This window comes from Centruroides sculpturatus, unplaced genomic scaffold (genome assembly GCF_000671375.1).
Source record: "Centruroides sculpturatus isolate CEXI.00-Female unplaced genomic scaffold, Cexi_2.0 scaffold1018, whole genome shotgun sequence".
Classification (NCBI taxonomy): domain Eukaryota; kingdom Metazoa; phylum Arthropoda; class Arachnida; order Scorpiones; family Buthidae; genus Centruroides; species Centruroides sculpturatus.
Window position 1 is genome coordinate 283,790 of NW_019385496.1, and position 6,639 is coordinate 290,428.

A 6,639-nucleotide genomic window follows, 5' to 3' on the forward strand; every position below is an offset into this window, starting at 1 on the left:
TGTTAAAATCCGTGTTTCGCATGCTTCTTTAAAACGTGGCGCTCATTCCAAATGCGTATGTACTGTACAGTACAATGAACAATCCGAAATCGAATCCGACGTTCGGGAAACACGAAAAATTCATTATGGGCGTAATCAGTCGTTTATGTCGGTCCCCGTCCTACCCATCCGTTCGACCCACAATGAACATGCCGAACCCGAGTAAGAAGGAAGCAGTAGTATCGACGAAGGAAAGAGCCGAGAAAAACAATTTAGAGCATAATTACATTATTTCAAATCAAATTGTTTCGATCGTATCAATTAATATCCTGAAATTTAACTACTTTAGTAATTAATCTTTAAAATGTTTTGCAAGATTGTAATTATGTTTTGTGATGTAAATAATATAGTCTAGTATTTCGTTTTTTAAATAATCTGAATATTTTTAACTCGGGGAAAAATATAAAAGAACAGATATAGAATTTTAGTAGTCATCGTCAGTTTTTAATATCATACCAATTATCTAATTTTGTTATTTAAAAGACCATTATAAAATTACTTTTTATTTCTGTTTATTGTATAATAAAGGTCGGCAGCTGAGTAGAACCTCTTTGCACTGAAAGAACAAATATGAAGTCCAATGATATTTGTATCAATTATGTTTTCCTTCTGTGATTAAAGTGAATTTATAAGATTATAAACTGTGTCTGGAGAATGAATTTATAAATATCCGGAGTTTTCTACTACCAGCAGCGGATTATGCGTCGAAAATTTTATAGGAAAGTGTAACATATATGCTTCATTAGAAAACATCAGATCTTAGCTGATAAGTTAGCCAATGAAATTTCCTATTTTTCATACGTCGCATTTTTCCCAGGTGTACTGGAAGATGCCATTGGTACTGGAAGGAAATCATACGTTAACGAATGACAAAGTACTTAGCGCATCCACACTATACAAATGTGTGTGTAATAATTGACAATACAAGAAATTAACATTGAACATTTCTATATGCCTAGCGGATAATACTACTGAATACTGGTAAGTGGTCAAGAGACCAGAGAGTAAAATGACAAAATGTAATTACCGGTATTTCAAAATATATTTACTAATACTTTAAGAGAATAATATTTAAGAGAAAACGAATATTTACTTAAAGAGCGTAATTTATAAATAACGGCAATAACGAATTTTCTTTATATTTCAGATTAAAAGAATAACGTTCTCGTTCTTCGACCCGTGTCATAAAGAACGTTGAATTTATTGACGAACTGCAAAAAATATCATATATTAGTAACCAGAATTATATTTTTAAGTAGATGTAAAGCCTACATTTGATTTTTAATATATGATGTTGCCACGTTGCCGGAAAACTATCCCATATAGAATATCACTGAATGTACAACGATTGACAAACAACAGGTACTGAAAGTTGGAGTTGTATTTAGAGTTATGGCATCGCAGGGATCCGTGCCACATGCAAACTGCACGCAAGACAGGCACGCGCAACGTAATATCGTCTTACATATGTGTGCGGAGCTTCATTTGTCTTATGGTATCCCAGATCTTAATTCTGGCCCCGCAGCAACACGGTATGTTTAATACAGACTTTAAATCGATTTTTAAAGATAATGAAATTATATTTCTGTTAAACATTAAAACCTACGATTCGGATATAAAATATTGCTATGATGCTTTAAAAGCTTAACTGCGAATGACAAAATTCGGATTAATTAGGAAAGGGCAAATAAATTTACTGTTAGTTTTGTGATTATTTGGAGAATTCATGTTATTGATATGTGTATTTAATATGTGTAATGTTCGTGGCTTGATGGTAATATCTTACGTAATAAAGTCTAATAACTGCACTTTTTGTTTCTAAATCCTCCTGTTTTGCTAAGAATATTCTGTTTGGAAAATTCTTGATTACAATGGAAATAATGCCTTTTCTAATACCTTTCGTACCCAGACAAGCAGTTATTTATTGTGACATGGTTACTGTACCAAGCTGCAATTTTCAATCATAGTTTTAGTGTATTTAATTTAAAATGTGCTGTCCATCTCAAATTAGTAGTGGCTTGCCCCTGTACACCATACTTTTCCTATAACAATAGAGTAGTTCCTGTAATCTATCTAACACATTAAGGGGAAAAATATTTGAATTGAAATGACACAACTTTCGATTTGCTTCGGAAGTTCGTATATAGTTAATCGGGTCTCCTGCCCCTAAGGTTTCCATATCTGCTCTCGTCTTTTATTTATTTAACTCCGTTGTAGAGATTAAAGAACGATATTGAGTCAGATAACAGTGGAAATCCATAGGTCTAAAATGTTTTCAAATTGCAACCCAACAATTCGAAAACCACCAATGTGTTATCAACGAAGTAAGAATTAGCGTTTATTTCTGTTTTGCCAACAGATTATGTAAAACTAGTAAATACAATGTAAACGGAAATTAATTGATATATAGAAATCCAATGTGTAATTTTGGGTAAAATTGCGCCATAATCTGTTAGAGATTTTTCAATAAAACTGTTGAATTTCCCAGCAGTTGGTCAAACGGTATAGAAATGTATAAGGAACAAACGAACATTTCATTTATAGATATATAATAGTAATGATTATTAAGAATATACTAATTATATTTTTAATAATATTTACTATTAATATACCTTAAATACGATCATATAAATACAAAATATTCGACATCAAAAATTGTCTTAAACAACCGTAAAAAATAATCCGAAAAACTTGTATACAGAGTCAACGAAGAAAAACATTTTTCGCTTTGTATCTAAAGACGGCTTATATAAAGAATACATCCATAGGAATGAGATATAAAATTTTCCTTATATGTAATTTCTGCAGACAATATTCTAAGATTACGTAATTTGTTTCAGGGTAAATAATTCGAAAATAATACACTAAAATTCGGTTTTCTAATCAGACAAGATATCGATTGTTTTATTAACACTTAATATTTTAACAATAATAATGCCCATACTCTTACATACATCATTATACTAATTACATGTACTGTACTTAAAAACACTTCTCTCATATCTATTAAAGTATCTTTAATTAATAACTGATATCTTAGAGCTACTTGCCTTTCTTCGTTCTAATTGGATCTCAATATTATCTACGTATTTTTTAAATTATACATAAGCTATTTTAGTATTATTTATGTATTTTTTCTTAACTGTTACTTGTGTTAAAACTTACATACGTACTACACGAGTTGTAAACTCTAATCAACAAGTAAAAAGTAAAATTGTTGTTTCCCATTACAGAAAGTGATTTTTAAAGTAACTGAAGTAGTATAAATCTTTATCTATTTATTATCTTGTGTATTATAATTTTCACAATAATGATACGTGGATCTTGTACATTTTTTTCCGAGAACAAAAGTGAGATAAGTAGAGTTTGGCTTTCACTTTGTTACAATTTCGAAATTTCTATCACAGATCAACATATTTGCACACACGTTTAGCCGATGCAGACACAATTTCTCTGTTCGGTGTGCTAAAAACAAAAGTGTTGCACCAAATGGTGCAAAGACTTCTATCGATTGCACTCTTTTCCAATGATGCAAAGTTTATGTACAGTACAGTTTCTTTCCGCTGGTGAACAAATAACGACAGTGAGATCGAATTTGTTTCATACTCCACATTCCTACAAAAGAGACTTCTAGTTACATGTCAGAGATGTCATTCTCCTATGTTTAATATTATTTAATTAATGCTTATAAACGAATCGCTTTAAAATATATTAAACACTTTTGTTAACTCTACTGCCCAATATTTCATCAGTTCTAGAAAAGATGGCCGTCAATTTCTGCCAAGTTCTTCGTGCCATGAAAAAATATGGTTTTCTGCTTTGTTTTTCAATTATCTCGAACAGTCATTTTCTATAACTGAGCATTGTTCAATCGTGTGTGAAGTTAAAAGAAATTCTAAATACACGAAACAATTGCGTTGTCGTTTTTTCTTTCATAGTAAAATGCATCTTTGCATTTTGGTGAATCCAAAATAATTAACGAACAACTTTCTTACAATCAACTTAATATTTGAATTCCGTTGCCGTAGATCGAAGCCGCCGAAAACCTACTCCTGCTTCAAATCCGTCGAGATACGAGTATTGAATATGACGTAACGTCACTGTAGATTTGACAATATGAACGTCACGTCTAATTTCAAAATCTTTAATATTAATTGAGATTGGCAATGAGCAACGAACATAATTTTTCGTTTATGAAGTCACAAGTCAGTGAAATATTCGATGCGATACGTACTAATTAATGATAGATTTACTCCTTATTATCAAAAATGAAATTAATTGTGTGATGAATTCGACAGTATACTGAAACAAAATACACGTTTTTTACAGAAAACTACTTATATACAAGCAGTTTTCTATATAAATAAACAATAGTAGAAAAAATAAATCTTGAAAATTTGAATAATCTTGAATCTTGAAATAAATCTTGAATAAAATTGAATAATAATATAGTAAAAGAGATATTAAACTCACACTTAAAACCGCTTGCTTGTCGAAGAAAAAGAAATTGTTGCTTCTGAATCCTACTTCAGCTCTCGATATGGACATTAATACTTCCGTCTGAAAACAAAGAAAACACATTTTATTGTACTGTCGTTACGCGAGTTCTGATTTAAAATGTAATAAAAATGAGCTAGGCCTATATTTTAATGAAAATCGAAGTAAAATATTCAGTTTATAAATTATAGAAGAATATTTACGATTTTGTTGTTGTCATCGTCAAGGAAACAAATGTCCATTATGCAAGTGAAAAACCGTTCCATCTGAAATGTATTATTTATAAAATTCTTGTTAAACAATTTATAAGGTTAGGAGACATAAAATTTACAAATTTTCTGTGAAATGAAATTAACTTACGTTCGAAGGAATTCTTGTCAAGTAAAGAAAGTTTATTACTATAACAATACATCCCCAAAATATTGCAAAGCATATCATAAGATATTCTATTGTAAACGATACGTAAAGTACTACATATATACTTACAATGCTGATTATGGGAATTAAAACTGTTATGAACAGAGCATAAATAGTTTTGAATATTTTATCGATTCTTTTAATAAAATATACAATTGAAGACAGTTCCAGTAGCGATGTTTTGCTATTAACTTCTTCCCTTTGTATTTTTACCTTTATGTCTATAATAAATGTGTCTAACAATTGAATAGAAATGTAAGTAACAATCCAAAGGAAACCTGTGCTATAACAAATGACGCTGACGTTAGTAAAAACGCCAAATAAAATATGAAAGTTACAGAAACTTTCTTGCCACAGTAATTTAGAGTATCCGTAAGCGTTCCTGTAATACACATACAAAGTGCCAAATAACAAACACACAAATACTTGGACAAAGCTCAAATACATTACAATCAAGTCTTGAAATTGCTGTAACTTTAGGTGAATTTTCTTTGCGCATTTTACGTTTTCGTCGAGGATTTTGATCGTTTTTATTATGTGAAATGCATTTGTATTATACAGGTAAAGAAATAACAGAGACATCAAAAGTGGAACTAATAATACCAAGCGTAAATGCGTTCCGTAGATATCCCATAAAATGGGAATGCCACAGAATTCGTCAATATGCGAATTTATAAAAATCTTTGATAAATGATCGGGAAACAAGAACAAAATGGAAATTATTGTTATAAAGTATGCATCAAATAAAAACGCTTTAACCCATAAATAATCCTGGCGTTTGGGTATAAATACACCAACGAGGCGTAAAACGTTCAGATACGGACGAATTGCATCCAAAATAGAATATTCCATGAAGAATTAATAGATTTATACTGACTGGTACCCTGAAAAAAATAAAATTAAAATTTCTCTTTGTTTCCTCGATGTTCTACGTCTCTATTATCCATGCAAGGTGAACACTTGTTCCCTTGCTATCTTTCTATTTTCATTCGCTGCGATAAAAATATGCGAATATCAATTGACATAATGGAAATTTTATGGTGATGTAATTTCAAAATCCATTAAGTTATATTTATCATTTCAGATGGCAAATATTAAAACTTTTAAAGAATGTGAATGACTAAAAAGCATGTGCTAATTAGTGTGCTGTACAAGTAGTGTATTATAGTTATTGCCATAGACCATCATTGAAAAATTCGATATTTTTAACAATTTTCTAATAGCACTTTTAGGTTTACGCCATCTTTGAACTGAAAATTGATTATTTTTTTATAAACATAATTTCATTATTTATTAACCTAATAATCATTGAAAAAGAATATTCTAAAAATAAATTAATTTTATTTCGATGCTTATTCTTAAACTTAAATGCATAGAATAAATAAAAATAATTATATTAGTTCTATGTATTTACGTTGTCAGTTTAGCTCAGAATAATAAGCAAAAACGATGTTTTAAAACTGTATATTTCTCTTATCGTTAAAACTTACTCCTCTTTCCTTTTTGCAAACAAAGACACTAATTTTACATCACAATCTCGGGGTAAATACTACTTTTCCAGCACAACAGCCGGACTACTGCAGAAAAATTAGGATAAGAAATCAGTTTAACATCTACTTCTAATTTCCCAGTTGTTACGTATATGCAACAATGGAATGTATTGGAATCGTGTCGAATTTAATTTCC